The 23,478-nt window shown below is 44.0% G+C and overlaps 1 long non-coding RNA gene across 9 annotated transcripts in view; it reads left to right on the top strand.

The window, feature by feature from the left end:
* Positions 1-14,410, top strand: part of LOC134423819 (uncharacterized) — a 257,787-nt gene extending 243,377 nt beyond the window's left edge. For 7 of the 9 annotated variants that reach the window (XR_010029202.1, XR_010029203.1, XR_010029201.1 and 4 more), the window contains 4 exons: positions 1,192-1,356; positions 2,376-7,066; positions 8,077-8,168; positions 13,279-14,410. This is a non-coding gene — a long non-coding RNA (uncharacterized LOC134423819). The remainder of the gene's footprint in view (positions 1-1,191; positions 1,357-2,375; positions 7,067-8,076; positions 8,169-13,278) is intronic. The other 2 variants (XR_010029208.1, XR_010029207.1) reach the window with 2 other exon arrangements.
* Positions 14,411-23,478: the final 9,068 nt, after the last annotated feature.

Here is a 23,478-nt window from a genome sequence, read left to right as displayed (position 1 = left end):
CTGCTTTCCAGTGATTTATATGAGAAATTCCTGGAGAAGGGTAGGCCACACAGAGATCCCCAAGCTATAGGCTGACATAAAAACCTTGTGATACTGAAAAACACCACACAGCATGCCAAAAAAATCTCTGGTAGGGATGAGCAAGAAAGGGATTCCCTGAGGAGGGTGCTGAGCACCAGGCTGGGGCACGTGGTGAGAGCGGGGGAGCGCAGTGCCCTCTGCTCCCCTCTCCCACAGGAAAGCAGCCCCATGGCACGGCAGCCCAGTGTGCAGCCCTCAGTGCTCCCCTGGGCTGCCAGGGCTGTGGGAGAGGCAGCGCTGGTGGCCAGGTCGCCCTGGGAACTGTGGGGCCCACCAGAGCTTAAAGCCTGTGACTCAGGAGATGCTGATTTTGCTTTGCAGCTTTCTGTAGCTCCAGTCATCTCTGTCCCGAACCGGAGAGGACCTCATTTCCTGCCCAGCGCTGTGCCAACCACAAGGTCTTTTCATAAGGCTGCCAGGGGTGCCTGGCTGCGGGAAGGACAGTCAGTGTTTGTCACCAGGGAATGAGCTGGCATCATAGCTCTAATCTGAGTCAACAACCTGGCTAGCCCTGAGCATGACTTCATAAATCATGGTATCTAATTGAAAGGCACATGCTTATATATACAGTGTTGTTCAAAAAGAAAGAGAAGAAATAGAATTTAGCAGACATTTTTGTCTTCCCACCAGCCCATTGATCAGCCACCTGATTGTTTCAATTTACATTATTTCATGCAGAGAAGAAAAGAAAGTATAAAAACATCTTGTATAGCCATAACAAAAGCACAAATGAAAAAATCCATCTCCTAATGAGAGGGTTAGCCTTTTTCTAACACATCCTTAATAACAGGGAAACAATCTTTAAGTGTTTTTAATTTAAATTGTTTTCATGTTTAATTCACTATTGCTAAATAATATTATTAAGTGTCTATGTTTCTATTTAGCCTTGAGGCATGTGATATTTCAAAGCAATTGAACCAGTTTTGAAAGGAGAAAGGGTCCTGTACCGTGCCCTCATTCACTTTTTTTAATGTTCGTTAACACACGTACGCTGGACTGCCTTTTTCTCATCCTTCCAGCAGAAATGAAAAGTAAGCCTGGAGCAAAAGATCAGCTCTGTGCTTTTTGCTTCTCACACCCAAACCTCCTGCTTTATTTTTGTGTCCATAGGGTCTGTGTGATGTCCTCCCCTGAGAGGCGACTCAGCAGCTCGGTCCTGCTGCCATCCCAGCACTGCCACTGGAGAAGCCCAGGAGGAGCAGAGCAGTGGCTGAGCAGCAATTTGAATATCCATATTTAACTCTTCAAACAACAGAAGATACTTCAGAACCATGTGTGAGACAAAATGCCATTAAAGTTTCAATCATTAAACCTCTGTTTAGCTGTACTCCAGAAATGAGCAGTTCATAACAAGCGGGGAATACTGATTGACAGTTTGCCATCAGGAGCCCTTAAGTAGGATTTTTCCAGCTATAATGCAGTGTACTCTTCACTGCTCCCTTTTGCAAGATGCTATTTCAAGTAGAGGAGCATGAGGAAAATTTACATAAAAGCTTTGTATGTAATATGTGATTGCTCTGAAATTAAGAAGCACCAGTTTTCCCCTTCTTTTTTCAGAAATGAAGGGTGCACTTTGTTTTCTTGTTTACCTAGGGTGCTCTGTGATTCCTTGATGTGTTTCAAGTGTTTTCTGTCAGCATCACTAGACCTTGCTTACCTGCTAAATTTTATGTGTGAAGTGATTAGTGTTCAAAGTGCCTGAAAAAACCAGCACTAACGATGTCTGACAACTTTTGGGGTTTTTTTTTGCTTTTTCCTCTTAAATAATATTTCATGGTACATTAAATAGGTTATGCAGTCTCTTCTGAGAGACCAAAGCAAGGTACTGCTGCATACTTAATGTTTCACCCAGCAGATAGTTTTTAAAAGGAAAAAAAACCAGAAGGCAGCATAGAATCGTTTCCCTGAGCCTTGTCTCAGGTTCTTTTCAATTCAATGAGAAATGGTAGCAATTTGGAGAAAGATACAGAAAGAAAAATAAACATTATTTCACAATAAACCTCTTAGCGTGTCACTTGTGATCACCAGCAGATACTAGAAATGCTTCTTGTTAAATCCACTGAGCATTATTTCTTCACAAGTTGAAATGCTTTCAGCCAAACTGTTTTCTCAATGTTCCCATCGGATGTACCACTTAGAGCCAGAGCAGCCCAAGAGAGAAGCAAACAATTAAAACTTTTATGTGTTTGATTCCTGACAGACATCCCTACGAGGTAGGTTTTAACGTTTTTTTTTTTTCTTCTTAATTTTTCGTCTTTTTTTTTTTCTTTTTTTTTTTTTTTTTTTTTTTTCAGTAAGAAGGATAAGCTTGGAGTGCCCAGTCACCGTGGTAACTGCCAGAAAAATTCTCCTGAAGTTTGAAGAGGTCAGCTAACGGGGTCAACAACTCTGGCCTCTCTCTGAGCCGGGCCTGGCAGGCTCCATCCTGCGGTTGGGGTGTTAACGCAGGCTGAGCCCTGGGAGGTGGGCCATTCCAGCTCTGATATAAATTTTTTGAGTCAGTTCACGGCCTGGACTCTCCAGGTGGCCTCCAAAATCGATTGTGACCTTGTGACCCTGTCTAACGGAGGCATAGCATCCAACCTAAGTAAGGATTTAGCCAGGAACGACAGCTTTCCACTGAGTGTTATTGGGGACAGTACAAACAGTTTGGGAAGCAAGGAGGTAGGTATGAGGAGTAGAGGTCATTAAAAACATATTAAAAAACAATTTTAAAAATCCTTTTTAGTTGAAAGTTTTTATTTGCAGTAACCATTCCTTAAATAAACCCTTCTGGCAACTATTTTTTCCTTCCATAATAACATTGCATCAAGTGCTTCAGTGCATTAATACACAAAAAATTGGCACTTTGCATATTCCAAACCACACTAATATTTTATCTACCTCTGGATTTTGAACTTGCAAATGAAGCTGGCTGACATGTGTTAAACTAGATGCCTGTGAAGTGTTTTTTTTCTAAATATCATACAAACTAGGAGACTGCTTATTAAAGTAGGCTATTTACTTTAGGTAGCAATTTCTCTAATATGTGCATTCTTTTTAGATTCAAAAGTCTCTTAATCCCTGTAATCTATTTTTAAACTGTGAAATTAGGTAACATTAAGAATAGTGTGAAATGAAAGTGTGAGAGTTTCACAGAGTTTTCCTTTACTGGTTTGCAGGACAAGTAGAAAAGCTACAAAACTGATTATGTATTTTTGTAGGAAAAAAATTGATCATGCTATGATGGTATTCACAGAGAACATGATATTTTTTTTCCTTTAAGATTTTAAGCAACAAACTATGTGGGGGAGGGAGTGGCTGTTGCAGACTTCTGATTTTGTTATTGAATTTAGAAACTTGCCCCTCTGAGCAAGTGGATTGGCTCTTGTGTTTTATCCCCCTGCTACAGAACCTCGTGCATTGCTCACACGAGTAATTCTCGTGTAGCTGTCAGATGAGTAAGTGGAACTACACTGAGGAGCAAAGTCCAGTTTCCAGCTGGAAAGTGCTATCAGACTTTAAGTGACTTTAAAACTGCTCTGAAGGAAGAAAATAGCTTTAATATTTGTTCCCAGTCTTAGAAAAATTGTGCAGTGAGACCCTTGCCCAAACACTTCGTGTGCTTGGCAGGGCCGGGCTGTGACATTTTTCTTCCCAGTCCCTTCCCAGCTGAGCAGTTCCCCCGAGGCTGGAGGAGCTGCAGAGACAGGGCCATAAAATACAGTTCAGGAAGAGCATCTGGGCTGTGCTGAGCATCACTGTACCGCTCAGAAGTCCCACAGGTTGCAACAGCAAGAATATCTAACTTTTACTTGCAGTAATGCCTTACTCTGCAAAAAGCCCCCCAAATCCATGGATTTTTGGCCAAGGTCCTGACTCTTATAGGGTCATCATAATCTGCTCTGGTGGGAGCAGGTTTGAAGACCAGGAGTAAGAAACGGGGCTGAATTTTGCTATAAAATAATTTAAGGAATGCACCTGCACATTCAGAAATTCATGGTGGCACTATTTAATTCTTCCCTGAATACTAAAAATAGTTGGCTTTTGGTGGTCATTTTTAACAGACCTCTGCTGAAAAGAATTTTTTTCCCATTAGGAAGCATGTTGATTCAGGGCTTCTGTGATTGAGCTTGGGAAGATGAAACTTACAGCCCTTGGTGAGAATCAGAATATTTGCTTGTTTTTCAGAAAATTAAAAATAGGACTATAAATAGCTGGATGGTGAATCTTCAATATTTTCAAAAGCATCTGTGTATTTTTCAACATTTTTTTCAAAATATGTACTTACATCTGCTTTGTATTGCCATCACTCAAGGACCAAGTTTTACTGACAGGGGATCATTTCTGAAAATAGATAGAACTATTCCACTGGAACTTTTGGACCAGAATTGCCCCAGATTTGCTCTAAACAATGAGGAATTGTTGACAGAGACAACAACAAGGAGATCTCAGGAACTTTAAGTTGCTTCAAATTCTTTAGCATTGACTTCTGAAGATCCCATTGAATTTATAATCAGCTGCAAATCTACAAATATGACTCACAAAAGGTCCTGGTCTTGCATGTTTTGTACCTCTTCACATTGCTGGGTTCATGCACACCCATTTGGAGTGCCTAGAGGTGCCTCTTAGCAGCAGCTGCAGTGGACAATTCTTCTTCCCCATCAGTGCAGTGAAGTACTCACACAGCTTCATTTGACCTTTTGGAAAACTCTCTGAAGTGCAGGCTCTTTGAGTTTCACCAGAGGGATGTATGTGAATGGTCTTAGTGCCGTGTTGGAGATAAACCAGCAGATCCACCAAAGCCTGTGGTGGTTCCCAGCCCCTGTCCTATGGACACTGATAACCCCTGAGGCCTTTGAAAGTTTGCTGTGGCTATTACTATTTAATACAATGGAATTGTATTAAATAGTAATGTTCATAGTCTTCAATTTAAATTTGTATTAGTGGAGTATGTGGCAGTCTGCAAGAGAATCTGAGGTCTGAGGGTAATCAGCTACCTGAAAGCTCAGAGGATGTTTGCTGTACAGGAATATATCTCAGGTCATGGGCCATGAGGTGGTGGGAGGTATCTTGTTAATGTTTTCAAATTAAACATATGCTCAGTTAAATGAATGTTTTTTATTACTCATGCAAACAAACAAAACCACAAAATCCCCACTTCAAAATGAAACAAAGAAAATCAAAGTGATAAATGGACACTGAAGCTTCAGCCTAGTTTGTGTTTGCTTGTGTCCAAAGCCTGCACTGCCAGTGCTCTGCAGACAGAGAAGCTCAGCTTTAGAGAGCAGCACGTTGCCATGGCCTGGATCAGGGCTGGCAGAGGTCTCTGGGCTCTGGAGGAAGCAGGGAGGGCAAATGAGCACTGGGACTTACAGGTGTGCTGGCAAAAGGTCCTAAACAAGTGCTGAGCTTCCGTCTGCTTTTACTTCTTCCTCTCTGCCTTGAGAGTGTGTGGCTGGTGTCCAGAGGAAAAGTCAAACTAATTCTGATGCTTTTTCCTATTCTGGGTGGACTAATTCAGAGAAAGCACTTAAGGCAGCCTTTGTGGAAGGGTTACAATATAGGTTGATACTTTAGGAACTATAGGAAGTTCTTAATCCTTCCCTGCCTACGGGGCTGTCATTTATAGACCCGCTATTGTCTCATCTTTTATAAGGATGTTTCCTTACATTAAGGTTCCAAGAGCAACCAGACTTTGCCATTGTTCCCAGCTATTTCTGTTTGTGCCTTAATGCACATCTAGTATTCTGTTTATGCTTTCACTGCTCTCCTACGCAGCAGACTGTACCTACACACCAGCTTAGGTGACATCACTCTCCAAGCATTCATTTCTGTGTTTCTTTTTTTTCCTCCTAATTTGTCTGTGCATCTCGATTTTGCATTAGCCTAGTTTATTATAGATAACGTGATAAAGTACATGGAACTTTATGCATTTAGTTGTCATTTTATCTTCATTTCTTGTTTGATAAACTTGCTTATAAAAAAGGTTTTAGGTGTGTTTTTTATAACAACAAAACCCCTCTTACTATGTAAGAAGAATGAATTCAGCCATGAGCAGAAAAAATTGAAGCATAGATAATTTTGAATGTATAAAATTTAGCTTGATGTTAATGGTGGTTTAATTACTGGATTTTTTTTTAGTATGGCTATTCATAAAGACATCCATTGTTTTCTGCCTTGATTTATGTCCAGATTAGCCCCCTTTAGAACCTCATTTCTGGCAATCTCAGCAACACGTGAGGGCCTGGCAGCTTGTGCAGACATTGCCATCTTCCCTCACTGCTCCTTCTCCTGAGCTGTTCCACCAGCCCCACAGCCTGCCATTCCTCAGGAGCCCTTAATGGTGCCTTTCCTCCATCATCTGCTCTGTGCCTTCCAGAACCAGGTCCTTTTGTCCAAGTTTTCAAACCAATTTAGAAACAGATACTGAAATAAAGGCAGGTGACGTGGTGGTGGGGTGACATGGTGTCATTGCCTCTCTGTCCTGCATGGGAAGATTACAGACTTTCTCCAGAGCTCAGCTCTATGGCCATGCAATGAGAATGATAAAAACAACATCTTTGCAAAGTGCTTATATATCTGAAAAATTTGATGCAAATTAAAAGCTACCTAGGTTTTGTCAAACCTAACTCTACCCAGCACTTCACTTTCTCCACTGCCCTCTCAGCTGCTCAAGATTTGACAATAAACCTTTTAGAGTTTTTGCATCATGCCTTGCAAAATGTGACATTTGGGCTTTTAAACTACCTACCCTTGTGTTATAACATACACAGCAGAACTAATATATCCTTTTTCCACATGCATCCTCACTTTGCTGAAAAAAAAATCCCAGCGCTGAACAAACTACAAACAGCCTGATGATGCAGGGTGAGGAGTGCCCACAACCTCTGTGTGCTCAAGGCACAGCTTTATCCCAGCCCTCAGTGGGACAGTGCACATGGAAATGTGGGATCCGTTCCTTCCCAAGCCCCAGTGATGCCTTGTTTTGCAGTTCCTCTCGCTGGTGAGTCGCTCTTGTAATTTCCAGTTATGTAACCCATCTCATTTTGTGAATATGTGAATTTAACAGCTGTCAGTGTCAGCAGCGCCTGCGAGGGGTGTGTGTCTTTTTTTTTTTTTTTTTTGGCAAGCTGGCATTACTCATCAGTCTCATGGTAGTTTTGTTTGAAAAATGCTTGTGTTAGAAAAAGTGGATTTATCAGCTCAGCACTGTATGGTGCTAGCATGCAGCTCAACAAAAGACAAGTGCTCATTTCAGTAACGCTTGCAGCATTTCATGGGGCCCCCAAATAGGCTGAACAAGGCTTCTCTGGCAACTAACCCCAAGTACAGTGGGAAACTATTAAAGTGGCAGTGTCACTGCTTGGAAAAGGGATTTGGTTTTCTTCCATCATTTATTGCTGCAGGTTTTGTGGGTTTTTTTGTTTTTTTTTTTTTTTTTTTTTTTTTTTTTTTAATTAAAGATTATGAACTGCATTAGGAATTTCCCTGAATATTGGAGAAAAAAAAAAGAGGCCTTACTGAAAATTTGTGCTCCTAGAAGTGATTTTTTTTCTCTCATGGTTTCCTGGAAGGTAGATCAAACTGTCAGTCTGCCCTTCCCAAAGTGGATCTGTTTTATGGGGAAAAATAAGATACTTGCAGCTTTTTCAAGTAATACTACAAAGCCAGTGGTGCTGCAGCCTTTCAGGGAGAACTCATTCTCTGTTCAAATCAGTTTATTTTCAGAATGATTTGCTGCTCTTACACTTTCTTTTGTAGCTGCTCTTCCAGAATGCAAATACAACCTGGAGAGTTTTCTGTATTTAATTGAATGTGTCAGGTGGTTGAAATCATGTTTTAAAACCAGCATTACATACTGCAAATGTGTCAAACCCTTTGTTCACATTTATTTAAAACAAATGTATATTTCAGTATTTATTTATTTATTCTCTCTGTTTACACTTCACACAGATGGAAAAGCTACACCAGTGGGTTTAATTTTTGCTGAAATATTGCCTTTTACATTTTTAGGTTCTCATATCCTGGCAAGATGCTACAAACCCCACGTGACAAAGATCAGAAGGAAATACTTATTTGAAGAAAGCTCTGTCATTAGCTGTGCTGTAAGTTTTTTAAAAGGCTCTATTTCATAAAATGCAAATTCTGGACTAATTGTTCCTCTGCAAGCCTTAATGGTCTCTGAGCTGCATAGTTAATCTACTACCTGCCTCTACTCACACAGCCAACAGGATTTAGAGCTGGGTAAACACGCCTTCACACATCAGTTACATCTATTTTAACTTTTCTTCTGACAAGTTCTACTGATTGTTTACTGTAACTTGCACCCAGACAAATGGATTTGGACTTGCACACTCCTAAAGCTGCACAACAGACAAGCACAGCCCCCTGGGGACACCCACCCACAAAAATGTTCTCATGGGTTCAGCTCCCGTGTGTGGGTGAGCTCCAGAGGCTGGGGGGAGGAATGGGTGGATGGGATTCCTGAGTCATCTTCTGTTCCCTCTTGGAGAGAGGTGGCTGCAGGGAACTGTCTGCTCTCTGCAGGGACACAGGGCTGTGGTTATCAGCTCCCCAGAGCTGTGGAGGCCACAAACATGAATGCATTGTTGTGCTGCACACACACCATGCACCCCTGCACCTGCAGTGTCCTGCAGCCACCTCTGGGTACCAGCAGCTCACTGTGGTCAGCCCTCTGGCTTTCCAACACAGGTGAGGACAGCACTGAGGCAGCAGGTCAGATCCTTGTATTCAGCTTGGTACTCAGAAAACTGGGTACTTGCTGCAGTGTTTCTGGGGTGTGGGCAAAGCAGAGACCCTGGGTCTTTAGTCAGACCAGGCACAGGTCAGGGACTGAAATATTTGTCCCACATCTACCGCAGCAAAGTTGTGGTTGCTGACTTGAGTGACAGGGGAATATAGGACTGGGATGTCTCAGCCCAAAGTCCCTTAAGCCTTGGCTTCATGGGTGAGATCCTGAACACAGCCAGAGCCTACGACATTAAAGGCTTTATAAAAGCAACAGTGCCAGTTTAAAATCAACCTCCCACATTACCAGCAGCCCCAGCAGGTGTAATGTGATCCAGGTAGCCCAAGCCAGTGAGTAAACAAACTGCTGCTTTCTGAATGAGCTGCACCAGAGAAATGCTTCTAACTGGGAATTCCAGTGGCTATTTGCACTAAGTGAGCTGTGCAAATGAACAGGCTCCTATGATTAATTCTGTGAAAATGAGTGGGCTCCTATGATTCTAACTCTTATTCCACACAGGTTGTTCCCTCTACACCCAAAATGAAGCAGGGAAAATGTTGCAGGGAAAAATTTCCCTGATAAGCCTGAAAAGTTTAGTGGTATTGGGCCTGATCTAGCTGCTTGAACTTCAGTGGGGTCTGTTGCTGGGTTTCCTTAAGCTAGAGAAAACAATCCTGCTGCTTCCAAACTGCCAAGTCAGTCAGAGGAATTTAATATTGTCCCTAAAGAAGCTGCTTTGCTGCTCTTCTGTTGGGTTCCCAGTTCCATTTCCAATAAGCAGTATTAACTTAGGGATTTTATACTTGGCTATAACGTTGCCCTTTTTTTCCCTTCACCTCCAGCTCTGAAACCATCATAGAGCCTTGCTGTGTAGATCAGCTGAACCTGAATGCTGCATTTTAGATCCTCTTGGTGTTACTGCCCGGCTCCCTAACTGGAGAAGTGCATAAAAGCAAAGAAGGTGGATGTGTCCAAGTAGAGCATGGGCCTTGACAAGTCCCATGGGCTTGGCAGACTCTGACTCACTGTGGAGTCCTTGGAATGTGCAGACTGGGGGTACACCACACTGAGGACCCAGCAGCCCAGCTCTGTTCCATGGTTTCTGCCTCCCAGTCTGGGTCCCATCCTGCCCCAGAGAGCCTCTCCCCCCTCCCCAGCCCACGCTCCACTTATTCATGAGTTATGATAACATATAAGCAGCTTAGAGAATTCTTATCGGAATAAGTTGAACACAATGCAGCATTTAACTCTTAATGACAGCCACCTCTGACTGTGAGTGACATGTTATAAATTATGTTTGAACTGGATTTTTTTTTTTTCTTCAGAGGCAGATATTCCCTCTGCCACCCAGTCAGCCCTGTAACGTTGCACTTGTGGCCTTAATCCCACTTGGATGTGTGCCCTGCTGCCTCCACTTTCCGTCACTTGGGTACTTTAGTATTCTTGAACAAGTGAACAATCTTTGTTTCTGTACCTTATTAGGCCAAAGACCATAGCAGCGAGTGATGGCATCAGCAGGCCCTGCAGGCAGGATTCTCTGCAGACACAGCCAACCTCCAACAAACCCCTTTTTATCCTCCTGTTTCTAGGAAGAATTATGATGGTGGTGCCCTGCTGTTGATCAGTCAAATCTGTGGTAGGCCTAGAGATAAGTCCTGTAAGTGTGGTGTACTGTAAAACAGCGGCTCCCATTCATTAGTAGCTTGTGTGTAATAAACCACCCAAAGGAGGGGGGTGGGGAGGGAGAGGGACGAGCAGCTGCAGTGTGCAGGAACAAACAACACAACTCATTCTTGGGAGCCAAAACTTTCTAATTTGCTGCTGGGCTGCTGGGAGCACTCAAATTCTTTCTGATAATACGCTCGTGCCCTCAGTGTCTCTCCTGGAGTTTCCCAAGTCCTGCACTCTCGGGGTCCCTGATTCTGGGATAGTTTCACTTTGAACCCAAAACACAGAGGGGAGCTGAGTGGGAAGGAGGGGAAAACACCAGTGCCCAGTGTTTGCAGACTCAGGCATAAGAAAGCCGTGGACTCCCAATCATTCTGCTGGGAATGGCTGGTGCATGGATCTGCTTGTGCAGTGGGTAAGCAAAGCATCACATGGGCTGCAGAGCAAGCAGGAGGCAGGGAGCAAACCCAGGGCTATCAGGGCATGCAGGAGGACAGACTGTCTCAGATGTGTCACTGACTTAGAGCACACTGGAATATTTAGGAACCTCTATCTTCCAAGAGGTAAAATCTTCAAACAAACCTCAAATGATTAATAGCTGAAAAATTATTTGGCTTAATCTGTTCTAGTTTTTTTTCACAAGTTCTGGTAAATCTTTACAGCTTGCAGGCAGGTGAATTTAAGTGGAGTCTGCTAAATATAATGTAAGATGTTGCATGTGTTGAGACATCACTAGGGCCTAATATTTGCATAGCTGTGAATACGTTGGTGCTTTTGGATCTCAGCCTTGGACCTTCCAACTGCCTGTGGAACATTTCAGACCAGGATGTGAAATTATTGAGTGTTGCACAACTGCTCTCATAGACCAGGCCTTTGTGCTGATGTTTGTATTATCACAGGAAAATGAACTTATTTTCAGATAGCTGCTGCTCTGGAGGAGTGCTGTACCCTCACAGGAGATGACAGTGACTGCTTTTTCCAGGGATGTACCAGGCTGTGATGGTGCCTGGGCTGTCTCCTAACATTTCTATAGACAAGGGCTACTTCAATGGCAAATTCAGGCAAAATGCAAGCACTCTTTATGTAGACAAGGCAAAATCGCAGATTTGAGGTTTTCCACTCTCCTGGAGAAGATCCATCTCCCTCCTCTCTGGGAGGAGCTGTGCTGTGAATTTTAAGCTCTGAAATGAGAGGGGATTCTGCTAGACTGCTGCTTGGTAAAGTTACTCAGTGGGCTGAGATGAAAACACCCTGAAGAGCATCCACAAAACACTGTTAACTAAACCTGGGCATAAAGTAGGTTTTTTATCTTCTGAAACCTCAGGTAGTACAGCTTAGGTAGTTCTCATTGTGGCATTCTGGCATTTTGAACAAAGTCAAAAAAACTTGACATTTTGGTTTTCCTTCCCCAGGTTTAGGTAGGTAGGTGAGTTTATAACCAAAATTGGCTGCTCACTGCCCATTCCCAGCATAGAGCCCGACTTCTCTATGCTGTTTCCAGGATTTTCAACTAGAATTGCAACAAGGGGCTTTTTATGGGAATCTCTCCATGACTTTTCAAAGAAAATTGCAAAGGTAACACCTCTGGTAATTGCTGCACTGTGTAAGTAGATGAGAGAACCACCAATTGGAAAACTCCAGCACTGGTCAGACTGCCCTGCCCCCTGACAGCACACAGCAGGTACCTACCTGTGGTCCTGTTGTCAGCAGGTTTGAAGTTATAGATGAGACCAGCAAATTGAGTGAATGTTCTGGGTAGCTATGAAATCAGGGGGTGGAGGGTTTGGTTTTTGGTTGGTTTTTTTTTGTTTTTTTTTTTTTTGGGAGGGTTTGAGCCCCATCCCCAGCACAAGCAAAGCCATGTAATCCTTTCTTTTGCAATTAGAGCTGAAAAATAGCCCCGGGCCAGAGCACTTGCACAAGGAGCAATTAGACAAGCTAGACACTGGGAAAAGCTAAAAATAGTAAATAATCTTCCTCCACAAAAATACCTTGAACCATTAGAAAAGAACATTTTATGAATTTCCTGGGAATCATTTAGTACTTTAATATGCTCACAGTGTTCTGCCTGGAGGGACTATATTCCAGCTGCTGTTTGGCAGAGGTAAACATGAGTAACATGACTCTCTTCTTACACTTGAGACACTGAAAAAACCTGAGTAAGTCCTGAGATTTTCATGCCTAGCCAATTGAAATTGGGGTAATGAGTGGATTCATATTGAACTGACAAAAAATATGCTCTAGTGCTCTTTAAGAGACAATGTCCAAGAGGTTGGGGGTAAAAATGACTTATTTTTGGTTATTTAATGTCTCAGCCTAGTCGCCTTTGAAAAATAAAGTAATCTATGATATTTATCCATTAGCTGAATCCAAACTATTATAAAAAATTTCCCTTTAGAAACTATATTATTTGAAAAAGAGGATGACAACTGCTGACTTTTTTTGCAGCACTCCTGAGCTGGATGAAATGTATAAACAAAAAAAACCTAACCACAGCAGAATATTTTTAGTCCTTTGCAGGGACTACATATGATGCTATTTAACTAAGAATGCCTCAAAAAGGATGATTTGACTGTTTCTGGTTAAGCTTCTGATGCAGGCTTTAAAAATGCAACAAAACTCAGACCTGAGGTTTGCAGGCAACAAACCAGAATTAGCGGTTTGCAAATACATGTGAGAAAGGGGTTGAAGGTTGCTACAACATTTTTGGGTTTTTTTTTGCTGGTTACTTGTGTAATACTGTTTGAAAAATGTTGTGAGTATTAAATCACATTTTGTTCTGTCTTCTTTATTTACAGGAGATACTTCAAGAGGAAAAAAAGCTATAAATTGAAACAACAAATTGTGAGCATCTGTGTGCACATCCCTGTGCCTCCTGGTACCACTGCTGGCACACGGCTCTCAGGAGGAGTTCAGTGATGGTGACAACGCAAATTTCAGTTCCTGTCCCTCTGTTTCTGAGTGGGGTCTGATGTTTGTTCCCAGAGCTGCTGGTCCCCATCCCAGCACAAGGCGCTGCCCGCAGGGATGTGACGCTGGAATTGCCGGAGCTCTGTCCCCAGCGCTGACTCGGAGCAGCGATGCTGGCGGCGGAGGGGCAGCGTGGGGCCGGCCGGGTGCCGGGACGGAGCAGCGCTGGCCCTGGGGCTCTGCGGGCGCTGGGCACCCCCGGGGGCTCCGCAGGGTTAACCCGTTCTGTGCCGTGCATCCACACACACTGTTTGCTCCCACTGCCGAGATCCAGCCCATCCCCCGGCCCGTGTGAAACTGCACAAAGACTCTCCTAAACGTGAATTTAAAACGCTTTCAAATTGACAACCTCCTTTTAAATAAAAACATTTATGTTAAGCGAAAGGCATGTTTGCCTCTACAAATAAATGGAATTATGGTTCTAAGACCTGACTTAATCCTGAAGTTCTTAGACTGCACAGTAAGTAGAAAAGAAAGAGGATTGTTTGGAGGAGCAGAGGTTAGCGGGATCAGGCTCCATCTTACATCTTCCTGCTCATTTTCCTTCTCGCATTCAATATACCTTTCTCAGAACTACCTCTGTTTATAACAATGCCAAAGTAACTTCATGTCTATTACCTAACTGAAAATAACGAGGGACGGTACACAGTGTGCCCATCCAGCTTTCCTGATGGAAAAATTTGAGGATTGCTAAACAAACAAAAGATGCTCTTCCTCCAAATGTATTCTTATGCTAAAGTCATGTCCTTTTGAAATTAATTTCAGGATTTCTCTCAAATGTGTTGTAATTCTTTGTTCTTTTTCTACACTGTTTTCTTTGTGAAAATGTATTTTAAAATCTGCGTGGAGGTTTGAAAGGGTTTGAGAGAAGATGTTTACAGAGTAATATTGCCATTTGTATGTGTTATATTTCTGAAAATGGAGTTTCTAATCAGACAACATTAAAATACTTTTGTATTATTTTTTGTGTGGTTTCATGACATTTGCATGTTTCCAGCTCTGATTTTGGTACCCATGTAGCCAGGCTAATTAGGAAAGCAGGATCCTAAGTTTTATTGTTACTCCATCCAAGTCAATCTGTTCTATAACCCCACCTCTGGTCTTGGTACTGTCTGAATTCAGTGATTTTGGTGTATTTTTTTGTTTTTCTGTGGAAGCCCTGAAGTACCTCTATTCCAAGTTGGGAGATTTCATATTCAGGACAGTTAAAGCTGAAAGAAGCCTGGGCAAGAGGAGAGATTTGTTTAGTAGATGTGTTCAAATGAGTTTCTGCCAAAGACTAAAATGAAGACTGAATAAAATTTATTGTGGCAAACTTTCCTGCGTGGACTGCAGAAAAGCATCTACACAGAACTGGACCTGCAACTCCCTGTCCCTCCCAGCACCTTCCTGTGGTTCCCTCTGTCCCACAGAACAGGGAATGGCTTTCTGCCAGCTCAGCAGGGACCTGGCTGGGGCTGCCACCTGCTGCAGCCCATGGAGACCCCAGGACACCCCCAGGGCTGCTGGGCTGACCCAGCTGGTGAGACCCTCATTGCCATGGAGACTGGGTGGGCAGTGCTGCCCTGCAGCAGCCCACATCCTGCCTGCTCCTTCCTGCCCACTCGCCTAGGGTGAGCTTGGGTACACATCACTTGTTTGAAACAAATTTATTGGCTGTGGTGCCTGGTTTTTGTGCACAAGGACAAATTGAGCCAGAAATCCAGGGGATTTCCAAGCTGAAACTCCACCCCGTTGCAGGATCTGGCTCTTGCTGTAACTCTGAAGTGAAAGAAACTGTCTGTTGTCACAAAATAAAGCAGTGTTTTAATGTTTTGCCACTGAAAATTTTCAAAAGCAATGTTTGAATTAAAAAAAAAAAAAGTGGGTTTTTTTTTTTCCTCATGAACATGCAGCATGGAACATTTTAGCCAGTTCCAGGTTGAACCCAGCTCACTTTATCTTTTTAGATTCAAATTTAAACTAGTTTCTATTCAAAGTTTTTAAAGGGACACACACAACGTCATTCTTCAGCGTGACATTTGAGTCTCACCCCCTGCCAGGAGGGATACCTTAACCTCCCTGTTACTGAAAAGACCAGAGACAGAAAAATAGCTTGGTGTTTTTTTGTACATCCCTTCACATGGCCACTTGCTACTACTTGGAGTAAAGTGAGTTCATTGTAACTCCTCTCTTTTGTGTTTCACCTTCGGTTTGTATGGGACTTTCTGTAGCTGTACAGACATGGACATAGGAAAAAGGAAACAGCAATTTCTGTCTGCCCTCAGGATAATCACTACGTGGATTATGGAGCAGCATGGACTAGACCAAGGCAGACTAAGTGAAAAAAAAGATTTTTTTTTTAGGTGATTTTGGGGACCATCAGTTTATTTATGTCTCCCCAAAGAGAAACATTAAAAAGTCAGGTTAAACCATCCCTATGTGTCAGTGGAGCTGTACTACAGACTGTTTTTGCAGAAAATGCTCCAAACTAGCTCTGAAATTGATGTGGATAAATCTGAAGATATTTTTCACGTAAGTTTTTGAAAGCAGAAATCAAGGAAGAGCTTTTATTTGTTTGTTTGTTTTGTGACAGGGAAACAGACCACAGGTATGCAAAACAAATACATTATTAAAGTGCTCCCTACATATCTCCCTATCTTTCTCAAGCCATTCCAACCAAAAGCTTTTGTAAGCATGTGGGGGCAGCACTGACCTTTTAATTCTGTTTACATGATGGCTAGAAAAAAGAAATCCCTGGTCGAGGAGGGTCTGAACTCGTGGGAGCTGCCTCAAGACGTTTCAAGCAGCTCTACCTCAAGGTGTTTCTGCAGCAGCAGCGCTGGCACGGCACCTGCAGGGCTGTCCTGGGCCGGGGGAGACACAGGGACACTGACGCTTGTCCCAGGAGAGGGACAGTGCTCTGTCCCGTGCCTGAGCAGGACCTCAGGGCTTAAAGCTGCCTCAGATTGTGGCAGCTGGAGCCCAGCACCGGGGCTGGTGGTTGGGCTGCGGTTCCTGGGGTGCTGTCAGCAGGCTGACGAGTGTGGGGGTGCTCGCTGCATCCAGAGTGACCTGTGGGGCTGCCCTAAGCTCAGGCAGTGGCTCTAGGCTGGGAGCACCGAGGTCTGCAGGACGGATGTTTTGGAAGCAGCCTGTGCTGCACCAGGCACCCTCTTTCCACCAGTCATACCCGGTGCCCGGTGCCCAGAGGAGAATCCTTGTACCCCCTGGCAGGGACAGGCCCGGTGCCCAGAGGAGAATCCCGGTGCCCCCTGGCAGGGACAGGCCCGGTGCCCGCGGGCTCAGCGCTGGGGTGGGCGCTCTGTGGCCTGGCTGCTCTCCGGCTCCCCTCACGCCAGGGCAGCCCCACAGCCCCGGCTGGAGTTGGAGCTCGCTTCCTGATGGTTTTGCTCCCCAAAGCAGATTGTGTGGGAACCTCTGCCCCAAGCGACATCTGCAGCTGTGCTGGAAACCCAGGTCCAGGGAGGGTGAAGCAGAGGTAATATCCAACAGCAAAGGAAAAAGAGAGAAAGACAACGTTGCACTTGTGAGGTGAGTGATTGCAAGGCAGTCGTTGGCAGGCAGGAGTGGGGCCATGTTGGTCTCTGTCCTGTGGGTCTAACAGTAGCTTTCAACACATACATGCTTTTTCATCCTTTATTTTTTCTCTTTTATTTTTAATTTTGTGCATTTAATTTCCTTGTTTTGCTGAGGCGCTTGTTCCTACATCAGTGGACAAAGATAGGGAGACGCAACCCCTCCCCAGGGATGTGATCCTGTGTGGGGCTGAGGCACTGGGCCGAGCCAGCCAGTGCCCACTGTTGCCATCGCTGCCGGGGGAATTAAGGGCATTTCACAGCTTTCAGGCACAGAAACAAATTGTAAACTGCAGTGTTGCATCCATGTGTGAACACACACATACACAGAGACACACAGAATGCCGCCAGCAGCTGATGCTTCACACTAATCACTCTTATAAATGCCTCTAATTAGACTTATAAATACTTCTAACTTTCCAACAGGGAACAAAAATGCCCAACGGGCTTCATGTAAACTGAGGAGGAAAAAAAAAAAGAGTTAAAAAGATGAGTAAAAGCTGTTTTTAAAGGTGGCAAATCCTACACCAGCACTTCAGGCCCCGGACCCCCCCAGGCCGCGGGAGGAGGGGAGCGCAGCCGGGCAGAGCGGGGGCAGCGCCGGGAGGGGCCGCAGCCCCCGGCCTTTGTAGCCGGAGGGGGAACATCGGGACCCTGCCGAGAGGGAACACAGAAACCCTCCCGGCGGCGAGAAATGGGCCCGGACAAAAGCCCGTTACATGGCTGCAAATCACCCCGCTGCTGTTATTTTATTTACCGCTGCCCGCGGGAGGATTGTTTGCTCCTGCAAAATTTTAAGCTTCCCCTCGCCCGCCTCCCCTTTTCCTTCCTTTGCCCCTCAGCGCTCCCTGGTCCCACAGTGCCGCGCACAGACCGAACCCACCTGCGCTCCCGGCCGGGGGGGCTGCGGCTGAGCCTCCCACCATTCCCGTTTAGATGGAAAAATAAACCCTTTCCCCAGGAAACAGCCCATGAAAGGCTTATTTTGATGTCGGGGTGAGGAGCACAGCCCAGCCAAGCCACCCTGAGTGTTTGTTGCTGACGGGCAGAGGCTCTCGCTCCCCCACGGCGTTCCCTGCTGCGACAGGAAAAACTTCCAGTGGTTATCAGAAAACTTTTTTCATTTATCTTTTTTTCAAAGGATCTCTGGGTTTTTTTTTTTTTTTTTTTTTTTTTTTTTTTTTTTTTTTTTTGAGGGTGCAAGACAGCAGAATAAAAGCCTCTGGAGCGCCACATTTATTCCTTGGATATTTGTTTGGAAGATAAATTTCCCTTTCAGTGACTGCAGGCCCAGGGAGCCCCAGTCACCTTTCCCATCCTATTCAGGCTTTGGACTTCGGGATTTTAACAACCACGGTGAATGCCAGTCCTCGGTAAAAACAACCTGTAGACTTTTATGTTTTGCAAAAGTACTAATATGGACAGGGATTTGTGGTGGTTCCCCCACCTTCCGCTTTGGGGTCTGTGAAACGCTTTTTACATGTCAGGTGCTGTGAGGAAGGAAGGAAGGAAGGAGCCGTAGTTGTTATTTGTGGTGATGCCTTTGCCGTGGGGGGCACAGGGGGAGCCCCAGCGAGCTCCTGCTGCCCCAGTCCCCTCTCAGCCGGGAGCTGAGCTCTCCCTCCTCTGACAGGTATTTACAAGGGGGTCGAACAGGTAATTAGCGCCCAATCCTGGCTGCGGGAAACCCTCCTGGTCATCCCGCCCAGCACGGGCAGTGACGGAGCGCTGATTTTCGACGGCTGATTGAGCCTGAACAAAGGCCCCAAACAGCCCCGAGTGCCCGACTCGGGGATGGTAACTTTAGAGCCAATGGGCTCCTTTCCCATCAGTTTAAAGCAGTGTTATTTTTTTCCAAGCTGATAACATTTTAAACATATTGCAAGACGGAATTTTCCTGGGAAGCAGGGAAACCCTTGAATTTGCTATAAAAGAAACTCCTGTGGATAAGGAAACCCGTTCTGTGAATTCACCTGTTGCCAGCCAAGGAGAAATGTTTGGTGTTTTATTTCAATCAAGAATTTGCTGTGTATCTGGTGCTTTATCTAACCTCACTCTCTGAAAGATTTGATGTTATGCTTGGCAGAGCTCTCAGGCTCTAGCTGCTTTATTATGCTGTGCTCTACAAGTTTTAACGTTTTAGACTGACGGCAGTGAGGGAATAAAAATACAGCCTGAAATCTTCACAGAATGGGTAAGGTGCTTTTCATATGGCCCGAATGGATCTTGAATTTTTTAATCCGGTGTTTATACAAGCACGTGATGTCATTGAAAAAACTAAACCCCACCACTTTTCTTCTATAAGCAAAGTCTCAGAAGTGAGCACACCTGTGGCTATCAGGAGATCATTTCTGGCCATGACCAGCAACTACATCACCTGCATGTCTGCAGGTGCAGAAACTCAACAAATCCTGTGTTAGCAGTCTCCAGCTGAGGAAATATGACATGGTGCTGTTAGTATAAAACTTTTTCATATCCTCAGTGTTGGTTTACACTCTGTCAGTTCAGTGCAGTTCTCCTGAAGTTTGAGCAATCCAGCTAACTTAAGTGAAACACCAGAATGGACAATGTCACGCAGAGCAGAGCCTTTTTCCTCATCCCCCATTTTATCAAGCCTTGTCTCCCAGCCTTTATTTTTAACTTTATACAGAGATGTCCTGTAGCAGAAGAATTTGATGGGGAGTCTCAGCTCCTCAGTATCTGTTTAATGCCATTATCTACATGGATCAGCACCTGCAGTCTTGGCCACTTTTTCAGCCCCACTGCATTTGAGGAGGTCACTCCCAGGTGGGGTGAGGTGGGTGTTGAAACACGTGCCAGTGCTTTGGCCATTTATTCAGTGGTTTTTCACAAATATGAGGTGTTGAACTGCACCATTTGGGGCTACCCTTTGCCTCAGGTGGTGGCAGCTGCCAAGGAAGGTGCAACACCAGCTGGCTCTGGAGAAAACCTCTGGCATTATCCCAGCTGGAGCCACTCCTGCTGTGTCTGTCGTAGCACTGGGGCTGCCCATACACAAAACAAATTAGCAGTAGTGCAATTCACTGGTCAGCGATGCACATAGCCCAGTTAGAACCTCTAACTCTGTGTCATTACATCTTGAGCACAGGGGGCAGGATTTTATTCTTAGGGTGTTGAATGTTTGGGCCTGACAACAATCATCACCTGAGAGCATCAGCTAAGGCTGCAAGAAGGAATAATTTCTGCAGTGAAGACCCTAATCTAATGCAATAGATCCCAGCTGTGATTGTTATTGAGAATATTCATAACACCTGCTTGCTTACAGTCACTCTCTCTGCCTCTGGTGGGAATGCAATACTTGCTCTGTCTTATAAAAAGCATTTGACTCACAAGAAGGTTTTAAATATCTTGCTGAAAGCTCCTGGATGTGGGCTCCCAGATCTCTCTCTGCAGAGCACACTTTAGCTTTGGATGTACCTTTAAAGACTTTAAACAGCTTGAGACTTGTAGCTTGCCGCAGGAGCTTAGAGAAAATTCCTGTTTCTACGTTTTAAAGCCTGAGCTGGAGTACAAGAGCCCTCCTCAGAAAGGTAAGGAAAGGTGTAACAAGGTCATTTTGAACCACATACATTCGGGTTGTACTTTCAAAGTCAATTCTAAATTTAATTGAAAGCTGAGGGCAGGGGAGGAAGGGTAGCACTGATGTGCTGGCTTATTTTGAGGTGTGTGAGGAGCTGTGCTGTTGAACACTCCATGAGCTGCAGTCTTGATAAAATGGCACTGGGCAAGTTGGCAGGGAGAGGGGCTGGGTGAGCTGAAGGAGGAATTTTATGGTGGTGCCTGGTGAGGTCCATCTGTGCAGGCTTTCCCTGGGGTCTGGTGTTTTCTCAAGCTGATGGCAGCACTTGGTCATGTGAATGATGTTGATGAAGTTGCCTGTTTGACCAAAATCTCTAAAATAATTTTGTGGTGAAGTTGTTGTGCTGGCAAAGTGACGAATGCACAGAACAACCAGATGTGGCTGTTTGAAAATGGAACTGGAAAAGGGAATAATTTCACTGAATTTTTGTGCAGCTTAATAAAACTTCTCCCATCCATTTCTGAGATGCTCAAAAGATGCACTGGACACAAAGATGTGACAAGGCTTCACCCTTGTTATAGATGGAGGTGCTGAGGAGTGCAGTGCTGTGCCTCACATCATCCACAGGCCAGGGGCACCCTGGAAAAGTTCTCCTGCTCAGGATTTTTTAGCAATAATAGCTGATACTGATCTGACAGAAAAGCATCTAATAAGGGAATTATGGTTCTTGGTAGTGTCAGCAAGTATTCCCTCTCCTAGCTGTTTTATACCAGAATAATAATAATCTCTCGGCTAAGTTTACCTTCCTGTGCCAAAGGAGCTGCTCAGGCAGTGCTTGTGTTCATTCCAGCCGGGTGCATCCAGACTGATCCCCCTGAGCTACTCTGCTCCAGTCATGCCGTGCTTAAGGTGGAGGTGTAACCAAAAGGAGCTTTTCCTCTTCTCTGGAACTGTGTCTTTCCCCCCTTAGTCTCACTCTTTGAAAGAGGGAAGTAATGTTACCCATGGTGGCTTTATTGGCTGACAAAAACTTGCATTGTGTTGCTGTAGAAAAGATGAATATTGTGGTTTTTGTGCATGAGTTTGTGTTGCTTCAGCTGCCTCTCTGGGCTAATCCATGGCTGAGCAGTGGGCCACAATATAAAGCCTTGCTCTACTGGAAAATGAAGGAGAAATTGCTTAGAAGTCTGCTGGATAAGAACTGAAACCCTGAAGAGAAATATATCTTATAGTACATGGCTGTCACTTTAAATTCTTGATATTTACAGCTGTCAGATGTTACATTTTTAAAGTTGCTTAGGGTCTAGGAAATAATGTACTTAGGAGTGTGGTGATATCAATTTTTTTTTACTGTGATTTTACCAGCAAGTTTCCTGTTCTCTCTGTTATTTAAAAATGAGAAATAAGTGGAATTGATAAAGGTTGCTTTCTAAGTCATAAGGTAGATATTTTTAATCTGTGCACCACAGACATGCAGCTACTCTCCATTTGAGTGCAGTCTTTGATTTTTTATTTCAGAAATGCTCTGAACAGCCACCACCACCCATCCCAAAAGTAGAGTGCAGCTGCCTCCTCTAGTTTAAAGTTTCTGAAAACTGTTTCCCAAGCCAATCTCATTATTTATGAAAGATAATTAGCCCTTTCACCTGCATTACATATTAATTCCTCAGCCTCTTTAACAGGAGATTTCTATGAGCTGTTAGTTGTGTGTTGACTTCTTGCGCCATGTCTAGACCCAAATCAAGGGGAATTAGCTGAAATGCATCAGTCTTTTAAAGCACAGGTTTTTACACCAGAAATGAAATTGCACTGAGCACAAAGATTTTGTGCTGGATGTTCCTAAACTTTGATAAAAAGGGATAGGAGTATGATCTCTCCTGTCATAATTCCTGCAACACTTGGCATCTTCTTGCAAAAGTTTTGCTTGTATATTTTTTCTTTTGGAGTTTAACCCCAGTTCCTCCATTAACATTCTTAGTGCAGGGGTTTTTTTCCCTTTATTTCCTTACCTGTATTGCTTTGTAGAGGGACACAGTATGGATAAATGAAGGCAATGTAAAATGAAATCTTATCCCCCAAAGAGTTGCAGCTGGACCCTACTACTAAAGATTAGGAGCAGGCCGGATGATAACAGGCAGCACCTGTAACCAATAAGAACAAGTGGTACAAAAGAGGAGTGAGAGCAGTCAGAGGAGTCAGATGGCTGCTGCAAGCACCAGGAGCAGTCAGTGCTCAGAGGAGATGCCCATGAGAAACATGGAGGAGGTATGAAACTCTGGTGCTATGGAACCCTTGCACCACAATGATAAAAGAGCCCTTGGTATATAAGGCAACATATAATGATAATAGAACTGTTGTAATATATAAGACAACGTTGCTTCCCCAATATATATGCAAAACAAAGCCCTACTATTCTAATTTAGCAATATAAAAAATTGCACTAGATAGGTATTTGGGACTGACCTTTTTGGGCAGCTCTTGGTGTTATCTCTCCAAAATGAAAAATGCAGTTGAAATAAGTATTCTGACTTGTCTGTTATTGATCCAGCTGCTCTAATAACTTTGCCCTGGGAAAGGTCACAATATTTGGGTTTTTTATGGTTTTCTTCTACCAGTAATTTGGCTTTATCTGTTTTCCACACCCTTCAAATTATTTACAATTATATCATCTCAGGATAATGTCATGGGGCTTGTCCCTGTGGCACTACAGTCACTGGAAGCCAAAAGTGTGTCTGCAGTTATCCCACAGCCAAAAAGGCACCCAAATGTGTAGACAACCATGCTCATCTTTGTGGAATTCATCTTGCTGTTATCAGTCTTGAAAATCAAATTAGTCCAATTCTGCACTTTCTGAGCATATTCCTGTGAACTTCTGATTAATGAAGTATATTGTTATCCTGGAAACAGAG

This window comes from Melospiza melodia, chromosome 12 (assembly GCF_035770615.1).
Source record: "Melospiza melodia melodia isolate bMelMel2 chromosome 12, bMelMel2.pri, whole genome shotgun sequence".
NCBI lineage: Eukaryota > Metazoa > Chordata > Aves > Passeriformes > Passerellidae > Melospiza > Melospiza melodia.
This window is presented reverse-complemented; position numbering and strand designations above follow the sequence as displayed.